Below are 23,891 nucleotides of genomic sequence, written 5' to 3' on the forward strand. Positions count from 1 at the left end.
ACAGGAATATTTGTGTTTGGTCAATCCGTTCGCGAGATATGGGAGTTCGAAGCTAAGAAACGGTTGAGAAGACAAGAAATTGTTCGCACTTCTGCTGCTCCAAACGCATGACCAGAATGGCCTAGGGACAAAATACACATACCGTTGTAATCGGGAGAGTTTCTACATTCAGACGCAACAGGCAATTTTGGGCTTGGTCAATCCGTACGCGAGATATGGGAGTTTGAAGCTAAGAAGCGGTTGAGAAGACAACAAATTTTTCGCACTGCTGCTGCTACAAACGCTTAACTAGAATGCCCTAGGGAGAAAATACCCATACCGTTGTAATCGGGCGAGTATGTACTTTCAGATGCAAGAGGAATTTTTGGGCTTGGACAATCCGTTCGCGAGATATGGGCGTTTGAAGCTAAGAAATGGTTGAGAAGGCTACAAATTTCTCGCAATTCTGCTGCTCCAAACGCTTAACAAGAATGGCCTAGGGAAAAAATACACATACCGTTGTAATCGGGCGACTTTCTACTTTCAGATGCATTAGGAATTTTTGTGTTTGGTCAATCCTTTCGCGGGATATGGGAGTTTGAAGCTAAGAAGCGGTTGAGAAGACAACAAATGTTTCGCACTTCTGCTGCTACAAACGCTTAACTAGAATGCCCTAGGGAGAAAATACCCATACCGTTGTAATCGGGCGAGTATGTACTTTCAGATGCAAGAGGAATTTTTGGGCTTGGTCAATCCGTTCGCGAGATATGGGCGTTTGAAGCTAAGAAGCGGTTGAGAAGACAACGAATTTTTCGCACTTCTGCTGCTACAAACGCTTAACTAGAATGCCCTAGGGAGAAAATACCCATACCGTTGTAATCGGGCGAGTATGTACTTTCAGATGCAAGAGGAATTTTTGGGCTTGGTCAATCCGTTCGCGAGATATGGGCGTTTGAAGCTAAGAAATGGTTGAGCAGACAACAAATTTTTCGTAAATCTGCTGCTGCAAACGCTTAACCAGAATGGTCTAGGGAAAAAATACACATACCGTTGTAATCGGGCGACTTTCTACTTTCAGATGCATTAGGAATTTTTGTGTTTGGTCAATCCTTTCGCGGGATATGGGAGTTTGAAACTAAGAAGCGGTTGAGAAGACAACAAATTTTTCGCACTTCTGCTGCTACAAACGCTTAACTAGAATGCCCTAGGGAGAAAATACCCATACCGTTGTAATCGGGCGAGTATGTACTTTCAGATGCAAGAGGAATTTTTGGGCTTGGTCAATCCGTTCGCGAGATATGGGCGTTTGAAGCTAAGAAATGGTTGAGAAGGCTACAAATTTCTCGCAATTCTGCTGCTCCAAACGCTTAACAAGAATGGCCTAGGGAAAAAATACACATACCGTTGTAACCGGGCGACTTTCTACTTTCAGATGCAATAGGAATTTTTGTGTTTGGTCAATCCTTTCGCGGGATATGGGAGTTTGAAGCTAAGAAATGGTTGAGAAGACAACAAATTTTTCGCACTTCTGCTGCTACAAACGCTTATCCAGAATGGCCTAGGGATAAAATACACATACCGTTGTAATCGGGCGAGTTCCTACTTTCAGACGCAACAGGAATTTTTGGGATTGGTCAATCCGTTCGCGAGATATGGGAGTTTGAAGCTAAGAAATGGGTGAGCAGACAACAAATTTTTCCCAATTCTGCTGCTCCAAACGCTTAACCAGAATGGCCTAGGGGAAAAATACACATACCGTTGTAATCGGGCGAGTTCCTACTTTCAGACCCAACAGGAATTTTTGTGTTTGGTCAATGAGTTCGCGAGGTATGGGAGCTTGAAGCTAAGAAATGGTTGAGAACACAACAAATTTTGCGCACTTCTGCTGCTCCAAACGCTTAACCAGAATGGCCGCGGGAATAAATACACGTACCGTTGCAATCGGCAGACTTTCTACATTCAGACGCAACAGGAATATTTGTGTTTGGTCAATCCGTTCGCGAGATATGGGAGTTCGAAGCTAAGAAACGGTTGAGAAGACAAGAAATTGTTCGCACTTCTGCTGCTCCAAACGCATGACCAGAATGGCCTAGGGACAAAATACACATACCGTTGTAATCGGGAGAGTTTCTACATTCAGACGCAACAGGCAATTTTGGGCTTGGTCAATCCGTACGCGAGATATGGGAGTTTGAAGCTAAGAAGCGGTTGAGAAGACAACAAATTTTTCGCACTTCTGCTGCTACAAACGCTTAACTAGAATGCCCTAGGGAGAAAATACCCATACCGTTGTAATCGGGCGAGTATGTACTTTCAGATGCAAGAGGAATTTTTGGGCTTGGTCAATCCGTTCGCGAGATATGGGCGTTTGAAGCTAAGAAATGGTTGAGAAGGCTACAAATTTCTCGCAATTCTGCTGCTCCAAACGCTTAACAAGAATGGCCTAGGGAAAAAATACACATACCGTTGTAATCGGGCGACTTTCTACTTTCAGATGCATTAGGAATTTTTGTGTTTGGTCAATCCTTTCGCGGGATATGGGAGTTTGAAGCTAAGAAGCGGTTGAGAAGACAACAAATTTTTCGCACTTCTGCTGCTACAAACGCTTAACTAGAATGCCCTAGGGAGAAAATACCCATACCGTTGTAATCGGGCGAGTATGTACTTTCAGATGCAAGAGGAATTTTTGGGCTTGGTCAATCCGTTCGCGAGATATGGGCGTTTGAAGCTAAGAAGCGGTTGAGAAGACAACAAATTTTTCGCACTTCTGCTGCTACAAACGCTTAACTAGAATGCCCTAGGGAGAAAATACCCATACCGTTGTAATCGGGCGAGTATGTACTTTCAGATGCAAGAGGAATTTTTGGGCTTGGTCAATCCGTTCGCGAGATATGGGCGTTTGAAGCTAAGAAATGGTTGAGCAGACAACAAATTTTTCGTAAATCTGCTGCTGCAAACGCTTAACCAGAATGGTCTAGGGAAAAAATACACATACCGTTGTAATCGGGCGACTTTCTACTTTCAGATGCATTAGGAATTTTTGTGTTTGGTCAATCCTTTCGCGGGATATGGGAGTTTGAAACTAAGAAGCGGTTGAGAAGACAACAAATTTTTCGCACTTCTGCTGCTACAAACGCTTAACTAGAATGCCCTAGGGAGAAAATACCCATACCGTTGTAATCGGGCGAGTATGTACTTTCAGATGCAAGAGGAATTTTTGGGCTTGGTCACTCCGTTCGCGAGATATGGGCGTTTGAAGCTAAGAAATGGTTGAGAAGGCTACAAATTTCTCGCAATTCTGCTGCTCCAAACGCTTAACAAGAATGGCCTAGGGAAACAATACACATACCGTTGTAATCGGGCGACTTTCTACTTTCAGATGCAATAGGAATTTTTGTGTTTGGTCAATCCTTTCGCGGGATATGGGAGTTTGAAGCTAAGAAATGGTTGAGAAGACAACAAATTTTTCGCACTTCTGCTGCTACAAACGCTTATCCAGAATGGCCTAGGGATAAAATACACATACCGTTGTAATCGGGCGAGTTCCTACTTTCAGACGCAACAGGAATTTTTGGGATTGGTCAATCCGTTCGCGAGATGTGGGAGTTTGAAGCTAAGAAATGGGTGAGCAGACAACAAATTTTTCCCAATTCTGCTGCTCCAAACGCTTAACCAGAATGGCCTAGGGGAAAAATACACATACCGTTGTAATCGGGCGAGTTCCTACTTTCAGACGCAACAGGAATTTTAGTGTTTGGTCAATGAGTTCGCGAGGAATGGGAGCTTGAAGCTAAGAAATGGTTGAGAACACAACAAATTTTGCGCACTTCTGCTGCTCCAAACGCTTAACCAGAATGGCCGCGGGGATAAATACACGTACCGTTGCAATCGGCAGACTTTCTACATTCAGACGCAACAGGAATATTTGTGTTTGGTCAATCCGTTCGCGAGATATGGGAGTTCGAAGCTAAGAAACGGTTGAGAAGACAAGAAATTGTTCGCACTTCTGCTGCTCCAAACGCATGACCAGAATGGCCTAGGGACAAAATACACATACCGTTGTAATCGGGAGAGTTTCTACATTCAGACGCAACAGGCAATTTTGGGCTTGGTCAATCCGTACGCGAGATATGGGAGTTTGAAGCTAAGAAGCGGTTGAGAAGACAACAAATTTTTCGCACTTCTGCTGCTACAAACGCTTAACTAGAATGCCCTAGGGAGAAAATACCCATACCGTTGTAATCGGGCGACTTTCTACTTTGAGATGCAATAGGAATTTTTGTGTTTGGTCAATCCGTTCGCGAGATATGGGAGTTTGAAGCTAAGAAGAGGTTGAGAAGACAACAAATTTTTCGCACTTCTGCTGCTACAAACGCTTAACTAGAATGCCCTAGGGAGAAAATACCCATACCGTTGTAATCGGGCGAGTATGTACTTTCAGATGCAAGAGGAATTTTTGGGCTTGGTCAATCCGTTCGCGAGATATGGGAGTTCGAAGCTAAGAAATGGTTGAGCAGACAACAAATTTCTCCCAATTCTCGTGATCCTAACGCTTAACCAGAATGGCCCAGGGAAAAATACACATCCCGTTGTAATCGAGCGAGTTTCTACTTTCAGATGCAAGAGGAATTTTTGGGTTTGGTCAATCCGTTCGCGAGACATGGGAGTTTGAATCTAAGAAATGGTTGGGAAGGCAACAAATTTTGCGCACTTCTGCTGCTCCAAACGCTTAACCAGAATGGCCTAGGGAAAAAATACACATACCGTTGTAATCGAGCGCGTTTCTACTTTCAGATGCAATAGTAATTTTTGGGTTTGGTCAATCCGTTCGCGAGATATGGGAGTTTGAATCTAAGAAATGGTTGAGAAGACAACAAATTTTGCGCACTTCTGCTGCTCCAAACGCTTAACCAGAGTGGCCTACGGAAAAAATACACATACCGTTGTAATCGGGCGACTTTCTACTTTGAGATGCAATAGGAATTTTTGTGTTTGGTCAACCCTTTCGCGGGATATGGGAGTTTGAAGCTAAGAAATGGTTGAGAAGACAAGAAATTTTTCGCACTTCTGCTGCTACAAACGCTTATCCAGAATGGCCTAGGGAAAAAATACACATACTTTTGTAATCGGGAGAGTTTCTACTTTCAGACGCAACAGGAATTTTTGGGTTTGGTCAATCCGTTCACGAGATATGGGAGTTTGAAGCTAAGAAATGGTTGAGAAGACAACAAATTTTGCGCACTTCTGCTGCTCCAAACGCTTAACCAGAATGGCCTAGGGAAAAAATACACATACCGTTGTAATCGGGCGCGTTTCTACTTTCAGATGCAATAGTAATTTTTGGGTTTGGTCAATCCGTTCGCGAGATATGGGAGTTTGAATCTAAGAAATGGTTGAGAAGACAACAAATTTTGCGCACTTCTGCTGCTCCAAACGCTTAACCAGAGTGGCCTACGGAAAAAATACACATACCGTTGTAATCGGGCGACTTTCTACTTTGAGATGCAATGGGAATTTTTGTGTCTGGTCAACCCTTTCGCGGGATATGGGAGTTTGAAGCTAAGAAATGGTTGAGAAGACAACAAATTTTTCGCACTTCTTCTGCTACAAACGCTTATCCAGAATGGCCTATGGAAAAAATACACATACCGTTGTAATCGGGCGAGTTCCTACTTTCAGACGCAACAGGAATTTTTGGGATTGGTCAATCCGTTCGCGAGATATGGGAGTTTGAAGCTAAGAAATGGGTGAGCAGACAACAAATTTTTCCCAATTCTGCTGCTCCAAACGCTTAACCAGAATGGCCTAGGGAAAAAATACACATACCGTTGTAATCGGGCGAGTTCCTACTTTCAGACGCAACAGGAATTTTTGTGTTTGGTCAATCCGTTCGCGAGATATGGGAGCTTGAAGCTAAGAAATGGTTGAGAACACAACAAATTTTGCGCACTTCTGCTGCTCCAAACGCTTAACCAGAATGGCCGCGGGAATAAATACACGTACCGTTGCAATCGGCAGACTTTCTACATTCAGACGCAACAGGAATATTTGTGTTTGGTCAATCCGTTCGCGAGATATGGGAGTTCGAATCTAAGAAACGGTTGAGAAGACAAGAAATTGTTCGCACTTCTGCTGCTCCAAACGCATGACCAGAATGGCCTAGGGAAAAAATACACATACCGTTGTAATCGAGCGCGTTTCTACTTTCAGATGCAATAGTAATTTTTGGGTTTGGTCAATCCGTTCGCGAGATATGGGAGTTTGAATCTAAGAAATGGTTGAGAAGACAACAAATTTTGCGCACTTCTGCTGCTCCAAACGCTTAACCAGAGTGGCCTACGGAAAAAATACACATACCGTTGTAATCGGGCGACTTTCTACTTTGAGATGCAATAGGAATTTTTGTGTTTGGTCAACCCTTTCGCGGGATATGGGAGTTTGAAGCTAAGAAATGGTTGAGAAGACAACAAATTTTTCGCACTTCTGCTGCTACAAACGCTTATCCAGAATGGCCTAGGGAAAAAATACACATACCTTTGTAATCGGGAGAGTTTCTACTTTCAGACGCAACAGGAATTTTTGGGTTTGGTCAATCCGTTCACGAGATATGGGAGTTTGAAGCTAAGAAATGGTTGAGAAGACAACAAATTTTGCGCACTTCTGCTGCTCCAAACGCTTAACCAGAATGGCCTAGGGAAAAAATACACATACCGTTGTAATCGGGCGCGTTTCTACTTTCAGATGCAATAGTAATTTTTGGGTTTGGTCAATCCGTTCGCGAGATATGGGAGTTTGAATCTGAGAAATGGTTGAGAAGACAACAAATTTTGCGCACTTCTGCTGCTCCAAACGCTTAACCAGAGTGGCCTACGGAAAAAATACACATACCGTTGTAATCGGGCGACTTTCTACTTTGAGATGCAATGGGAATTTTTGTGTCTGGTCAACCCTTTCGCGGGATATGGGAGTTTGAAGCTAAGAAATGGTTGAGAAGACAACAAATTTTTCGCACTTCTTCTGCTACAAACGCTTATCCAGAATGGCCTATGGAAAAAATACACATACCGTTGTAATCGGGCGAGTTCCTACTTTCAGACGCAACAGGAATTTTTGGGATTGGTCAATCCGTTCGCGAGATATGGGAGTTTGAAGCTAAGAAATGGGTGAGCAGACAACAAATTTTTCCCAATTCTGCTGCTCCAAACGCTTAACCAGAATGGCCTAGGGAAAAAATACACATACCGTTGTAATCGGGCGAGTTCCTACTTTCAGACGCAACAGGAATTTTTGTGTTTGGTCAATCCGTTCGCGAGATATGGGAGCTTGAAGCTAAGAAATGGTTGAGAACACAACAAATTTTGCGCACTTCTGCTGCTCCAAACGCTTAACCAGAATGGCCGCGGGAATAAATACACGTACCGTTGCAATCGGCAGACTTTCTACATTCAGACGCAACAGGAATTTTTGGGATTGGTCAATCCGTTCGCGAGATATGGGAGTTTGAAGCTAAGAAATGGGTGAGCAGACAACAAATTTTTCCCAATTCTGCTGCTCCAAACGCATGACCAGAATGGCCTAGGGACAAAATACACATACCGTTGTAATCGGGAGAGTTTCTACATTCAGACGCAACAGGAAATTTTGGGCTTGGACAATCCGTACGCGAGATATGGGAGTTTGAAGCTAAGAAATGGTTGAGCAGACAACAAATTTTTCGTAAATGTGCTGCTGCAAACGCTTAACCAGAATGGTCTAGGGAAAAAATACACATACCGTTGTAATCGGGCGACTTTCTACTTTCAGATGCATTAGGAATTTTTGTGTTTGGTCAATCCTTTCGCGGGATATGGGAGTTTGAAGCTAAGAAGCGGTTGAGAAGACAACAAATTTTTCGCACTTCTGCTGCTACAAACGCTTAACTAGAATGCCCTAGGGAGAAAATACCCATACCGTTGTAATCGGGCGAGTATGTACTTTCAGATGCAAGAGGAATTTTTGGGCTTGGTCAATCCGTTCGCGAGATATGGGCGTCTGAAGCTAAGAAATGGTTGAGAAGGCTACAAATTTCTCGAAATTCTGCTGCTCCAAACGCTTAACAAGAATGGCCTAGGGAAAAAATACACATACCGTTGTAATCGGGCGACTTTCTACTTTCAGATGCAATAGGAATTTTTGTGTTTGGTCAATCCTTTCGCGGGATATGGGAGTTTGAAGCTAAGAAATGGTTGAGAAGACAACAAATTTTTCGCACTTCTGCTGCTACAAACGCTTATCCAGAATGGCCTAGGGAAAAAATACACATACCTTTGTAATCGGGAGAGTTTCTACTTTCAGACGCAACAGGAATTTTTGGGTTTGGTCAATCCGTACACGAGATATGGGAGTTTGAAATTATGAAATGGTTGAGAAGACAACAAATTTTGCGCACTTCTGCTGCTCCAAACGCTTAACCAGAATGGCCTAGGGAAAAAATACACATACCGTTGTAATCGGGCGCGTTTCTACTCTCAGATGCAATAGCAATTTTTGGGTTTGGTCAATCCGTTCGCGAGATATGGGAGTTTGAATCTGAGAAATGGTTGAGAAGACAACAAATTTTGCGCACTTCTGCTGCTCCAAACGCTTAACCAGAGTGGCCTACGGAAAAAATACACATACCGTTGTAATCGGGCGACTTTCTACTTTGAGATGCAATAGGAATTTTTGTGTTTGGTCAATCCGTTCGCGAGATATGGGAGTTTGAAGCTAAGAAGAGGTTGAGAAGACAACAAATTTTTCGCACTTCTGCTGCTACAAACGCTTAACTAGAATGCCCTAGGGAGAAAATACCCATACCGTTGTAATCAGGCGAGTATGTACTTTCAGATGCAAGAGGAATTTTTGGGCTTGGTCAATCCGTTCGCGAGATATGGGCGTTTGAAGCTAAGAAATGGATGAGCAGACAACAAATTTTTCGTAAATCTGCTGCTGCAAACGCTTAACCAGCAAGGTCTAGGGAAAAAATACACATACCGTTGTAATCGGGCGACTTTCTACTTTCAGATGCATTAGGAATTTTTGTGTTTGGTCAATCCTTTCGCGGGATATGGGAGTTTGAAGCTAAGAAGCGGTTGAAAAGACAACAAATTTTTCGCACTTCTGCTGCTACAAACGCTTAACTAGAATGCCCCAGGGAGAAAATACCCATACCGTTGTAATCGGGCGAGTATGTACTTTCAGATGCAAGAGGAATTTTTGGGCTTGGTCAATCCGTTCGCGAGATATGGGCGTTTGAAGCTAAGAAATGGTTGAGAAGGCTACAAATTTCTCGCAATTCTGCTGCTCCAAACGCTTAACAAGAATGGCCTAGGGAAAAAATACACATACCGTTGTAATCGGGCGACTTTCTACTTTCAGATGCAATAGGAATTTTTGTGTTTGGTCCATCCTTTCGCGGGATATGGGAGTTTGAAGCTAAGAAATGGTTGAGAAGACAACAAATTTTGCGCACATCTGTTGCTCCAAACGCTTAACCAGGATGACCTAGGGAAAAAATACACACACCTTTGTAATCGGGCGAGTTCCTACTTTCAGGCGCAACAGGAATTTTTGGGTTTGGTCAATCCGTTCGCGAGATATGGGAGTTCGAATCTAAGAAATGGTTGGGAAGGCAACAAATTTTGCGCACTTCTGCTGCTCCAAACGCTTAACCAGAATGGCCTAGGGAAAAAATACACATACCGTTGTAATCGGGCGCGTTTCTACTTTCAGATGCAATAGTAATTTTTGGGTTGGTCAATCCGTTCGCGAGATATGGGAGTTTGAATCCAAGAAATGGTTGAGAAGACAACAAATTTTGCGCAATTCTGCTGCTCCAAACGCTTAACCAGAGTGGCCTACGGAAAAAATACACATACCGTTGTAATCGGGCGACTTTCTACTTTGAGATGCAATAGGAATTTTTGTGTTTGGTCAATCCTTTCGCGGGATATGGGAGTTTGAAGCTAAGAAATGGTTGAGAAGACAACAAATTTTTCGCACTTCTGCTGCTACAAACGCTTATCCAGAATGGCCTAGGGAAAAAATACACATACCTTTGTAATCGGGAGAGTTTCTACTTTCAGACGCAACAGGAATTTTTGGGTTTGGTCAATCCGTTCACGAGATATGGGAGTTTGAAATTATGAAATGGTTGTGAAGACAACAAATTTTGCGCACTTCTGCTGCTCCAAACGCTTAACCAGAATGGCCTAGGGAAAAAATACACATACCGTTGTAATCGGGCGCGTTTCTACTTTCAGATGCAATAGCAATTTTTGGGTTTGGTCAATCCGTTCGCGAGATATGGGAGTTTGAATCTGAGAAATGGTTGAGAAGACAACAAATTTTGCGCACTTCTGCTGCTCCAAACGCTTAACCAGAGTGGCCTACGGAAAAAATACACATACCGTTGTAATCGGGCGACTTTCTACTTTGAGATGCAATAGGAATTTTTGTGTTTGGTCAACCCTTTCGCGGGATATGGGAGTTTGAAGCTAAGAAATGGTTGAGAAGACAACAAATTTTTCGCAATTCCGCTGCTACAAACGCTTATCCAGAATGGCCTAGGGATAAAATGCACATACCGTTGTAATCGGGCGAGTTCCTACTTTCAGACGCAACAGGAATTTTTGGGATTGGTCAATCCGTTCGCGAGATATGGGAGTTTGAAGCTAAGAAATGGGTGAGCAGACAACAAATTTTTCCCAATTCTGCTGCTCCAAACGCTTAACCAGAATGGCCTAGGGGAAAAATACACATACCGTTGTAATCGGGCGAGTTCCTACTTTCAGACGCAACAGGAATTTTTGTGTTTGGTCAATGAGTTCGCGAGATATGGGAGCTTGAAGCTAAGAAATGGTTGAGAACACAACAAATTTTGCGCACGTCTGCTGCTCCAAACGCTTAACCAGAATGGCCGCGGGAATAAATACACATACCGTTGCAATCGGCGGACTTTCTACATTCAGACGCAACAGGAATATTTGTGTTTGGTCAATCCGTTCGCGAGATATGGGAGTTCGAATCTAAGAAACGGTTGAGAAGACAAGAAATTGTTCGCACTTCTGCTGCTCCAAACGCATGACCAGAATGGCCTAGGGACAAAATACACATACCGTTGTAATCGGGAGAGTTTCTACATTCAGACGCAACAGGCAATTTTGGGCTTGGTCAATCCGTACGCGAGATATGGGAGTTTGAAGCTAAGAAGCGGTTGAGAAGACAACAAATTTTTCGCACTTCTGCTGCTACAAACGCTTAACTAGAATGCCCTAGGGAGAAAATACCCATACCGTTGTAATCGGGCGAGTATGTACTTTCAGATGCAAGAGGAATTTTTGGGCTTGGTCAATCCGTTCGCGAGATATGGGCGTTTGAAGCTAAGAAATGGTTGAGAAGGCTACAAATTTCTCGCAATTCTGCTGCTCCAAACGCTTAACAAGAATGGCCTAGGGAAAAAATACACATACCGTTGTAATCGGGCGACTTTCTACTTTCAGATGCAATAGGAATTTTTGTGTTTGGTCAATCCTTTCGCGGGATATGGGAGTTTGAAGGTAAGAAATGGTTGAGAAGACAACAAATTTTTCGCAATTCTGCTGCTGCAAACGCTTGTCCAGAATGGCCTAGGGAAAAAATACACATACCGTTGTAATCGGGAGAGTTTCTACTTTCAGGCGCAGCAGGAATTTTTGGGTTTGGTCAAGCCGTTCGCGAGATATGGGAGTTTGAAGCTAAGAAATGGTTGAGCAGACAACAAATTTTTCCCAATTCTGCTGCTCCAAACGCTTAACCAGAATGGCCTAGGAAAAAAATACACATATGGTTGTAATCGGGCGAGTATCTACTTTCAGATGCAATAGTAATTTTTGGGTTTGTTCATTCCGTTCGCGAGATATGGGAGTTTGAATCTAAGAAATGGTTGAGAAGACAACAAATTTTCCGCACTTCTGCTGCTCCAAACGCTTAACCAGAGTGGCCCACGGAAAAAATACACATACGGTGGTAATCGAGCGACTTTCTACTTTCAGATGCAATAGGAATTTTTGTGTTTGGTCAATCCTTTCGCGGGATATGGGAGTTTGAAGCTAAGAAATGGTTGAGAAGACAACAAATTTTGCGCACATCTGTTGCTCCAAACGCTTAACCAGAATGACCTAGGGAAAAAATACACATACCGTTGTAATCGGGCGCGTTTCTACTTTCAGATTGAATAGTAATTTCTGGGTTTGGTCAATCCGTTCGCGAGATATGGGAGTTTGAATCTAAGAAATGGTTATGAAGACAACAAATTTTGCGCACTTCTGTTGCTCCAATCCCTTAACCAGTATGACCTAGGAAAAAAATTCACATACCGTTGTAATCGGCCGAGTTCCTACTTTCTGACGCAACAGGAATTTTTGGGTTTGGTCAATCCATTCGCGAGATATGGGAGTTTGTAGCTAAGAAATGGTTGAGCAGACAACAAATTTTTCCCACTTCTGCTGCTCCAAACGCTTAACCAGAATGGCCTAGGAAAAAAATACACATATGGTTGTAATCGGCAGACTTTCTACATTCAGACGCAACAGGAATATTTGGGTTTGGTCATTCCGTTCGCGAGATATGGGAGTTCGAAGTTAAGAAATGGTAGAGAAGACAAGAAATTTTTCGCACTTCTGCTGCTCCAAACGCATGACCAGAATGGCCTAGGGACAAAATACACATACCGTTGTATTCGGGAGAGTTTCTGCATTCAGACGCAACAGGAATTTTTGGGTTTGGTCAATCCGTTCGCGAGATATGGGAGTTTGAAACTAAGAAATGGTTAAGCAGACAACAAATTTTTCCCAATTCTGCTGATCCAAACGCTTAACCAGAATGGCCTAGGGAAAAAGTACACATACCGTTGTAATCGGGCGACTTTCTACTTACAGATGCATTAGGAATTTTTGTGTTTGGTCAATCCTTTCGCGGGATATGGGAGTTTGAAGCTAAGAAACGGTTGAGAAGACAACAAATTTTTCGCACTTCTGCTGCTACAAACGCTTAACCAGAATGGGCTAGGAAAAAAATACACATACCGTTGTAATCGGGCGAGTATCTACTTTCAGATGCAAGAGGAATTTTTGGGCTTGGTCAATCCGTTCGCGAGATATGGGCGTTTGAAGCTAAGAAATGGTTGAGAAGGCTACAAATTTCTCGCAATTCTGCTGCTCCAAACGCTTAACCAGAATGGCCTAGGGAAAAAATACACATACCGTTGAAATCGGGCGACTTTCTACTTTCAGATGCAATAGGAATTTTTGTGTTTGGTCAATCCTTTCGCGGGATATGGGAGTTTGAAGCTAGGAAATGGTTGAGAAGACAACAAATTTTTTGCAATTCTGCTGCTACAAACGCTTATCCAGAATGGCCTAGGGAAAAAATACACATACCGTTGCAAACGGGAGAGTTTCTACTTTCAGACGCAACAGGAATTTTTGGGTTTGGTCAAGCCGTTCGCGAGATATAGGAGTTTGAAGCTAAGAAATGGTTGAGCAGACAACAAATTTTTCCCAATTTTCGTGATCCAAACGCTTAACCAGAATGGCCTAGGGAAAAATACACATCCCGTTGCAATCGAGCGAGTTTCTACTTTCAGACGCAACAGGAATATTTGGGTTTGGTCATTCCGTTCGCGAGATATGGGAGTTCGAAGCTAAGAAATGGTAGAGAAGACAAGAAATTTTTCGCACTTCTGCTGCTCCAAACGCATGACCAGAATGGCCTAGGGACAAAATACACATACCGTTGTATTCGGGAGAGTTTCTGCATTCAGACGCAACAGGAATTTTTGGGTTTGGTCAATCCGTTCGCGAGATATGGGAGTTTGAAACTAAGAAATGGTTGAGCAGACAACAAATTTTTCCCAATTCTGCTGATCCAAACGCTTAACCAGAATGGCCTAGGGAAAAAGTACACATACCGTTGTAATCGGGCGACTTTCTACTTACAGATGCATTAGGAATTTTTGTGTTTGGTCAATCCTTTCGCGGGATATGGGAGTTTGAAGCTAAGAAACGGTTGAGAAGACAACAAATTTTTCGCACTTCTGCTGCTACAATCGCTTAACCAGAATGGCCTAGGAAAAAAATACACATACCGTTGTAATCGGGCGAGTATCTACTTTCAGATGCAAGAGGAATTTTTGGGCTTGGTCAATCCGTTCGCGAGATATGGGCGTTTGAAGCTAAGAAATGGTTGAGAAGGCTACAAATTTCTCGCAATTCTGCTGCTCCAAACGCTTAACCAGAATGGCCTAGGGAAAAAATACACATACCGTTGAAATCGGGCGACTTTCTACTTTCAGATGCAATAGGAATTTTTGTGTTTGGTCAATCCTTTCGCGGGATATGGGAGTTTGAAGCTAAGAAATGGTTGAGAAGACAACAAATTTTTCGCACTTCTGCTGCTACAAACGCTTATCCAGAATGATCTAGGGAAAAAATACACATACCGTTGTAATCGGGCGAGTATCTACTTTCAGATGCAAGAGGAATTTTTGGGCTTGGTCAATCCTTTCGCGAGATATGGGCGTTTGAAGCTAAGAAATGGTTGAGAAGGCTACAAATTTTTCGCAATTCTGCTGCTCCAAACGCTTATCCAGAATGGCCTAGGGAAAAAATACACATACCGTTGTAACCGGGCGACTTTCTACTTTCAGATGAAATAGGAATTTTTGTGTTTGGTCAATCCTTTCGCGGGATATGGGAGTTTGAAGCTAGGAAATGGTTGAGAAGACAACAAATTTTTTGCAATTCTGCTGCTACAAACGCTTATCCAGAATGGCCTAGGGAAAAAATACACATACCGTTGCAAACGGGAGAGTTTCTACTTTCAGACGCAACAGGAATTTTTGGGTTTGTTCAAGCCGTTCGCGAGATATAGGAGTTTGAAGCTAAGAAATGGTTGAGCAGACAACAAATTTTTCCCAATTCTCGTGATCCAAACGCTTAACCAGAATGGCCTAGGGAAAAATACACATCCCGTTGTAATCGAGCGAGTTTCTACTTTCAGATGCAAGAGGAATTTTTGGGTTTGGTCAATCCGTTCGCGAGATATGGGAGTTTGAAGCTAAGAAATGGTTGAGCAGACAACAAATTTTTCCCCATTCTGCTGCTCCAAACGCTTAACCAGAATGGCCTAGGGAAAAAATACACATACCGTTCTAATCGGGCGAGTTCCTACTTTCAGACGCAACAGGAATTTTTGGGTTTGGTCAATCCATTCGCGAGATATGGAAGGTTGAAGCTAAGAAATGGTTGAGCAGACAACAAATTTTTCGCACTTCTGCTGCTCCAAACGCTTAACCAGGATGGTATAGGGAAAAAATACACATCCCCTTGTAATCGGGAGAGTTTCTACTTTCAGACGCAGCAGGTATTTTTGGGTTTGGTCAATCCGTTCACGAGATATGGGAGTTTGAAGGTAAGAAATGGTTGAACAGACAACAAATTTTTCCCACTTCTGCTGCTCCAAACGCTTAACCAGAATGGTCTAGGGAAAAAATACACATACCGTTGTAATCGGGCGACTTTCTACTTTCAGATGCATTAGGAATTTTTGTGTTTGGTCAATCCTTTCGCGGGATATGGGAGTTTGAAGCTAAGAAGCGGTTGAGAAGACAACAAATTTTTCGCACTTCTGCTGCTACAAACGCTTAACTAGAATGCCCTAGGGAGAAAATACCCATACCGTTGTAATCGGGCGAGTATGTACTTTCAGATGCAAGAGGAATTTTTGGGCTTGGTCAATCCGTTCGCGAGATATGGGCGTTTGAAGCAAAGAAATGGTTGAGAAGGCTACAAATTTCTCGCAATTCTGCTGCTCCAGACGCTTAACAAGAATGGCCTAGGGAAAAAATACACATACCGTTGTAATCGGGCGACTTTCTACATTCAGATGCAATAGGAATTTTTGTGTTTGGTCAATCCTTTCGCGGGATATGGGAGTTTGAAGGTAAGAAATGGTTGAGAAGACAACAAATTTTCCGCACTTCTGCTGCTCCAAACGCTTAACCAGAGTGGCCTACGGAAAAAATACACAAACGGTTGTAATCGAGCGACTTTCTACTTTCAGATGCAATAGGAATTTTTGTGATTGGTCAATCCTTTCGCGGGATATGGGAGTTTGAAGCTAAGAAATGGTTGAGAAGACAACAAATTTTGCGCACATCTGTTGCTCCAAACGCTTAACCAGAATGACCTAGGGAAAAAATACACATACCGTTGTAATCGGGAGAGTTTCTACTTTCAGGCGCAGCAGGAATTTTTGGGTTTGGTCAAGCCGTTCGCGAGATATGGGAGTTCGAAGTTAAGAAATGGTAGAGAAGACAAGAAATTTTTCGCACTTCTGCTGCTCCAAACGCATGACCAGAATGGCCAAGGGACAAAATACACATACCGTTGTATTCGGGAGAGTTTCTGCATTCAGACGCAACAGGAATTTTTGGGTTTGGTCAATCCGTTCGCGAGATATGGGAGTTTGAAACTAAGAAATGGTTGAGCAGACAACAAATTTTTCCCAATTCTGCTGATCCAAACGCTTAACCAGAATGGCCTAGGGAAAAAGTACACATACCGTTGTAATCGGGCGACTTTCTACTTACAGATGCATTAGGAATTTTTGTGTTTGGTCAATCCTTTCGCGGGATATGGGAGTTTGAAGCTAAGAAACGGTTGAGAAGACAACAAATTTTTCGCACTTCTGCTGCTACAAACGCTTAACCAGAATGGGCTAGGAAAAAAATACACATACCGTTGTAATCGGGCGAGTATCTACTTTCAGATGCAAGAGGAATTTTTGGGCTTGGTCAATCCGTTCGCGAGATATGGGCGTTTGAAGCTAAGAAATGGTTGAGAAGGCTACAAATTTCTCGCAATTCTGCTGCTCCAAACGCTTAACCAGAATGGCCTAGGGAAAAAATACACATACCGTTGAAATCGGGCGACTTTCTACTTTCAGATGCAATAGGAATTTTTGTGTTTGGTCAATCCTTTCGCGGGATATGGGAGTTTGAAGCTAGGAAATGGTTGAGAAGACAACAAATTTTTTGCAATTCTGCTGCTACTAACGCTTATCCAGAATGGCCTAGGGAAAAAATACACATACCGTTGCAAACGGGAGAGTTTCTACTTTCAGACGCAACAGGAATTTTTGGGTTTGGTCAAGCCGTTCGCGAGATATAGGAGTTTGAAGCTAAGAAATGGTTGAGCAGACAACAAATTTTTCCCAATTTTCGTGATCCAAACGCTTAACCAGAATGGCCTAGGGAAAAATACACATCCCGTTGCAATCGAGCGAGTTTCTACTTTCAGACGCAACAGGAATATTTGGGTTTGGTCATTCCGTTCGCGAGATATGGGAGTTCGAAGCTAAGAAATGGTAGAGAAGACAAGAAATTTTTCGCACTTCTGCTGCTCCAAACGCATGACCAGAATGGCCTAGGGACAAAATACACATACCGTTGTATTCGGGAGAGTTTCTGCATTCAGACGCAACAGGAATTTTTGGGTTTGGTCAATCCGTTCGCGAGATATGGGAGTTTGAAACTAAGAAATGGTTGAGCAGACAACAAATTTTTCCCAATTCTGCTGATCCAAACGCTTAACCAGAATGGCCTAGGGAAAAAGTACACATACCGTTGTAATCGGGCGACTTTCTACTTACAGATGCATTAGGAATTTTTGTGTTTGGTCAATCCTTTCGCGGGATATGGGAGTTTGAAGCTAAGAAACGGTTGAGAAGACAACAAATTTTTCGCACTTCTGCTGCTACAATCGCTTAACCAGAATGGCCTAGGAAAAAAATACACATACCGTTGTAATCGGGCGAGTATCTACTTTCAGATGCAAGAGGAATTTTTGGGCTTGGTCAATCCGTTCGCGAGATATGGGCGTTTGAAGCTAAGAAATGGTTGAGAAGGCTACAAATTTCTCGCAATTCTGCTGCTCCAAACGCTTAACCAGAATGGCCTAGGGAAAAAATACACATACCGTTGAAATCGGGCGACTTTCTACTTTCAGATGCAATAGGAATTTTTGTGTTTGGTCAATCCTTTCGCGGGATATGGGAGTTTGAAGCTAAGAAATGGTTGAGAAGACAACAAATTTTTCGCACTTCTGCTGCTACAAACGCTTATCCAGAATGATCTAGGGAAAAAATACACATACCGTTGTAATCGGGCGAGTATCTACTTTCAGATGCAAGAGGAATTTTTGGGCTTGGTCAATCCTTTCGCGAGATATGGGCGTTTGAAGCTAAGAAATGATTGAGAAGGCTACAAATTTTTCGCAATTCTGCTGCTCCAAACGCTTATCCAGAATGGCCTAGGGAAAAAATACACATACCGTTGTAATCGGGCGACTTTCTACTTTCAGATGAAATAGGAATTTTTGTGTTTGGTCAATCCTTTCGCGGGATATGGGAGTTTGAAGCTAGGAAATGGTTGAGAAGACAACAAATTTTTTGCAATTCTGCTGCTACAAACGCTTATCCAGAATGGCCTAGGGAAAAAATACACATACCGTTGCAAACGGGAGAGTTTCTACTTTCAGACGCAACAGGAATTTTTGGGTTTGTTCAAGCCGTTCGCGAGATATAGGAGTTTGAAGCTAAGAAATGGTTGAGCAGACAACAAATTTTTCCCAATTCTCGTGATCCAAACGCTTAACCAGAATGGCCTAGGGAAAAATACACATCCCGTTGTAATCGAGCGAGTTTCTACTTTCAGATGCAAGAGGAATTTTTGGGTTTGGTCAATCCGTTCGCGAGATATGGGAGTTTGAAGCTAAGAAATGGTTGAGCAGACAACAAATTTTTCCCCATTCTGCTGCTCCAAACGCTTAACCAGAATGGCCTAGGGAAAAAATACACATACCGTTCTAATCGGGCGAGTTCCTACTTTCAGACGCAACAGGAATTTTTGGGTTTGGTCAATCCATTCGCGAGATATGGAAGGTTGAAGCTAAGAAATGGTTGAGCAGACAACAAATTTTTCGCACTTCTGCTGCTCCAAACGCTTAACCAGGATGGTATAGGGAAAAAATACACATCCCCTTGTAATCGGGAGAGTTTCTACTTTCAGACGCAGCAGGTATTTTTGGGTTTGGTCAATCCGTTCACGAGATATGGGAGTTTGAAGGTAAGAAATGGTTGAACAGACAACAAATTTTTCCCACTTCTGCTGCTCCAAACGCTTAACCAGAATGGTCTAGGGAAAAAATACACATACCGTTGTAATCGGGCGACTTTCTACTTTCAGATGCATTAGGAATTTTTGTGTTTGGTCAATCCTTTCGCGGGATATGGGAGTTTGAAGCTAAGAAGCGGTTGAGAAGACAACAAATTTTTCGCACTTCTGCTGCTACAAACGCTTAACTAGAATGCCCTAGGGAGAAAATACCCATACCGTTGTAATCGGGCGAGTATGTACTTTCAGATGCAAGAGGAATTTTTGGGCTTGGTCAATCCGTTCGCGAGATATGGGCGTTTGAAGCAAAGAAATGGTTGAGAAGGCTACAAATTTCTCGCAATTCTGCTGCTCCAGACGCTTAACAAGAATGGCCTAGGGAAAAAATACACATACCGTTGTAATCGGGCGACTTTCTACATTCAGATGCAATAGGAATTTTTGTGTTTGGTCAATCCTTTCGCGGGATATGGGAGTTTGAAGGTAAGAAATGGTTGAGAAGACAACAAATTTTCCGCACTTCTGCTGCTCCAAACGCTTAACCAGAGTGGCCTACGGAAAAAATACACAAACGGTTGTAATCGAGCGACTTTCTACTTTCAGATGCAATAGGAATTTTTGTGATTGGTCAATCCTTTCGCGGGATATGGGAGTTTGAAGCTAAGAAATGGTTGAGAAGACAACAAATTTTGCGCACATCTGTTGCTCCAAACGCTTAACCAGAATGACCTAGGGAAAAAATACACATACCGTTGTAATCGGGAGAGTTTCTACTTTCAGGCGCAGCAGGAATTTTTGGGTTTGGTCAAGCCGTTCGCGAGATATGGGAGTTTGAAGCTAAGAAATGGTTGAGCAGACAACAAATTTTTCCCAATTCTGCTGCTCCAAACGCTTAACCAGAATGGCCTAGGAAAAAAATACACATATGGTTGTAATCGGGCGAGTATCTACTTTCAGATGCAATAGTAATTTTTGGGTTTGTTCAATCCGTTCGCGAGATATGGGAGTTTGAATCTAAGAAATGGTTGAGAAGACAACAAATTTTCCGCACTTCTGCTGCTCCAAACGCTTAACCAGAGTGGCCCACGGAAAAAATACACATACGGTTGTAATCGAGCGACTTTCTACTTTCAGATGCAATAGGAATTTTTGTGTTTGGTCAATCCTTTCGCGGGATATGGGAGTTTGAAGCTAAGAAATGGTTGAGAAGACAACAAATTTTGCGCACATCTGTTGCTCCAAACGCTTAACCAGAATGACCTAGGGAAAAAATACACATACCGTTGTAATCGGGCGCGTTTCTACTTTCAGATTGAATAGTAATTTCTGGGTTTGGTCAATCCGTTCGCGAGATATGGGAGTTTGAATCTAAGAAATGGTTATGAAGACAACAAATTTTGCGCACTTCTGTTGCTCCAATCCCTTAACCAGTATGACCTAGGAAAAAAATTCACATACCGTTGTAATCGGGCGAGTTCCTACTTTCTGACGCAACAGGAATTTTTGGGTTTGGTCAATACATTCGCGAGATATGGGAGTTTGAAGCTAAGAAATGGTTGAGCAGACAACAAATTTTTCCCACTTCTGCTGCTCCAAACGCTTAACCACAATGGCCGCGGGAATAAATACACATACCGTTGCAATCGGCAGACTTTCTACATTCAGACGCAACAGGAATATTTGGGTTTGGTCATTCCGTTCGCGAGATATGGGAGTTCGAAGCTAAGAAATGGTAGAGAAGACAAGAAATTTTTCGCACTTCTGCTGCTCCAAACGCATGACCAGAATGGCCTAGGGACAAAATACACATACCGTTGAAATCGGGCGACTTTCTACTTTCAGATGCAATAGGAATTTTTGTGTTTTGTCAATCCTTTCGCGGGATATGGGAGTTTGAAGCTAAGAAATGGTTGAGAAGACAACAAATTTTTCGCACTTCTGCTGCTACAAACGCTTATCCAGAATGATCTAGGGAAAAAATACACATACCGGTGTAATCGGGCGAGTATCTACTTTCAGATGCAAGAGGAATTTTTGGGCTTGGTCAATCCTTTCGCGAGATACGGGCGTTTGAAGCTAAGAAATGGTTGAGAAGGCTACAAATTTTTCGCAATTCTGCTGCTCCAAACGCTTATCCAGAATGGCCTAGGGAAAAAATACACATACCGTTGTAATCGGGCGACTTTCTACTTTCAGATGCAATAGGAATTTTTGTGTTTGGTCAATCCTTTCGCGGGATATGGGAGTTTGAAGCTAAGAAATGGTTGAGAAGACAACAAATTTTGCGCACATCTGTTGCTCCAAACGCTTAACCAGAATGACCTAGGGAAAAAATACACACACCTTTGTAATCGGGCGAGTTCCTACTTTCAGGCGCAACAGGAATTTTTGGGTTTGGTCAATCCGTTCGCGAGATATGGGAGTTCGAAGCTAAGAAATGGTTGGGAAGGCAACAAATTTTGCGCACTTCTGCTGCTCCAAACGCTTAACCAGAATGGCCTAGGGAAAAAATACACATACCGTTGTAATCGGGCGACTTTCTACTTTGAGATGCAATAGGAATTTTTGTGTTTGGTCAATCCTTTCGCGGGATATGGGAGTTTGAAGCTAAGAAATGGTTGAGAAGACAACAAATTTTTCGCACTTCTGCTGCTACAAACGCTTATCCAGAATGGCCTAGGGAAAAAATACACATACCTTTGTAATCGGGAGAGTTTCTACTTTCAGACGCAACAGGAATTTTTGGGTTTGGTCAATCCGTTCACGAGATATGGGAGTTTGAAATTATGAAATGGTTGAGAAGACAACAAATTTTGCGCACTTCTGCTGCTCCAAACGCTTAACCAGAATGGCCTAGGGAAAAAATACACATACCGTTGTAATCGGGCGCGTTTCTACTTTCAGATGCAATAGCAATTTTTGGGTTTGGTCAATCCGTTCGCGAGATATGGGAGTTTGAATCTGAGAAATGGTTGAGAAGACAACAAATTTTGCGCACTTCTGCTGCTCCAAACGCTTAACCAGAGTGGCCTACGGAAAAAATACACATACCGTTGTAATCGGGCGACTTTCTACTTTGAGATGCAATAGGAATTTTTGTGTTTGGTCAACCCTTTCGCGGGATATGGGAGTTTGAAGCTAAGAAACGGTTGAGAAGACAAGAAATTGTTCGCACTTCTGCTGCTCCAAACGCATGACCAGAATGGCCTAGGGACAAAATACACATACCGTTGTAATCGGGAGAGTTTCTACATTCAGACGCAACAGGCAATTTTGGGCTTGGTCAATCCGTACGCGAGATATGGGAGTTTGAAGCTAAGAAGCGGTTGAGAAGACAACAAATTTTTCGCACTTCTGCTGCTACAAACGCTTAACTAGAATGCCCTAGGGAGAAAATACCCATACCGTTGTAATCGGGCGAGTATGTACTTTCAGATGCAAGAGGAATTTTTGGGCTTGGTCAATCCGTTCGCGAGATATGGGCGTTTGAAGCTAAGAAATGGTTGAGAAGGCTACAAATTTCTCGCAATTCTGCTGCTCCAAACGTTTAACAAGAATGGCCTAGGGAAAAAATACACATACCGTTGTAATCGGGCGACTTTCTACTTTCAGATGCAATAGGAATTTTTGTGTTTGGTCAATCCTTTCGCGGGATATGGGAGTTTGAAGCTAAGAAATGGTTGAGAAGACAACAAATTTTGCGCACTTCTGCTGCTCCAAACGCTTAACCAGAGTGGCCCACGGAAAAAATACACATACGGTTGTAATCGAGCGACTTTCTACTTTCAGATGCAATAGGAATTTTTGTGTTTGGTCAATCCTTTCGCGGGATATGGGAGTTTGAAGCTAAGAAATGGTTGAGAAGACAACAAATTTTGCGCACATCTGTTGCTCCAAACGCTTAACCAGAATGACCTAGGGAAAAAATACACATACCGTTGTAATCGGGCGCGTTTCTACTTTCAGATTGAATAGTAATTTCTGGGTTTGGTCAATCCGTTCGCGAGATATGGGAGTTTGAATCTAAGAAATGGTTATGAAGACAACAAATTTTGCGCACTTCTGTTGCTCCAATCCCTTAACCAGTATGACCTAGGAAAAAAATTCACATACCGTTGTAATCGGGCGAGTTCCTACTTTCTGACGCAACAGGAATTTTTGGGTTTGGTCAATACATTCGCGAGATATGGGAGTTTGAAGCTAAGAAATGGTTGAGCAGACAACAAATTTTTCCCACTTCTGCTGCTCCAAACGCTTAACCACAATGGCCGCGGGAATAAATACACATACCGTTGCAATCGGCAGACTTTCTACATTCAGACGCAACAGGAATATTTGGGTTTGGTCATTCCGTTCGCGAGATATGGGAGTTCGAAGCTAAGAAATGGTAGAGAAGACAAGAAATTTTTCGCACTTCTGCTGCTCCAAACGCATGACCAGAATGGCCTAGGGACAAAATACACATACCGTTGAAATCGGGCGACTTTCTACTTTCAGATGCAATAGGAATTTTTGTGTTTTGTCAATCCTTTCGCGGGATATGGGAGTTTGAAGCTAAGAAATGGTTGAGAAGACAACAAATTTTTCGCACTTCTGCTGCTACAAACGCTTATCCAGAATGATCTAGGGAAAAAATACACATACCGGTGTAATCGGGCGAGTATCTACTTTCAGATGCAAG

Source organism: Ptiloglossa arizonensis, unplaced genomic scaffold, assembly GCF_051014685.1.
Source record: "Ptiloglossa arizonensis isolate GNS036 unplaced genomic scaffold, iyPtiAriz1_principal scaffold0069, whole genome shotgun sequence".
NCBI classification, from domain to species: Eukaryota; Metazoa; Arthropoda; class Insecta; order Hymenoptera; family Colletidae; genus Ptiloglossa; species Ptiloglossa arizonensis.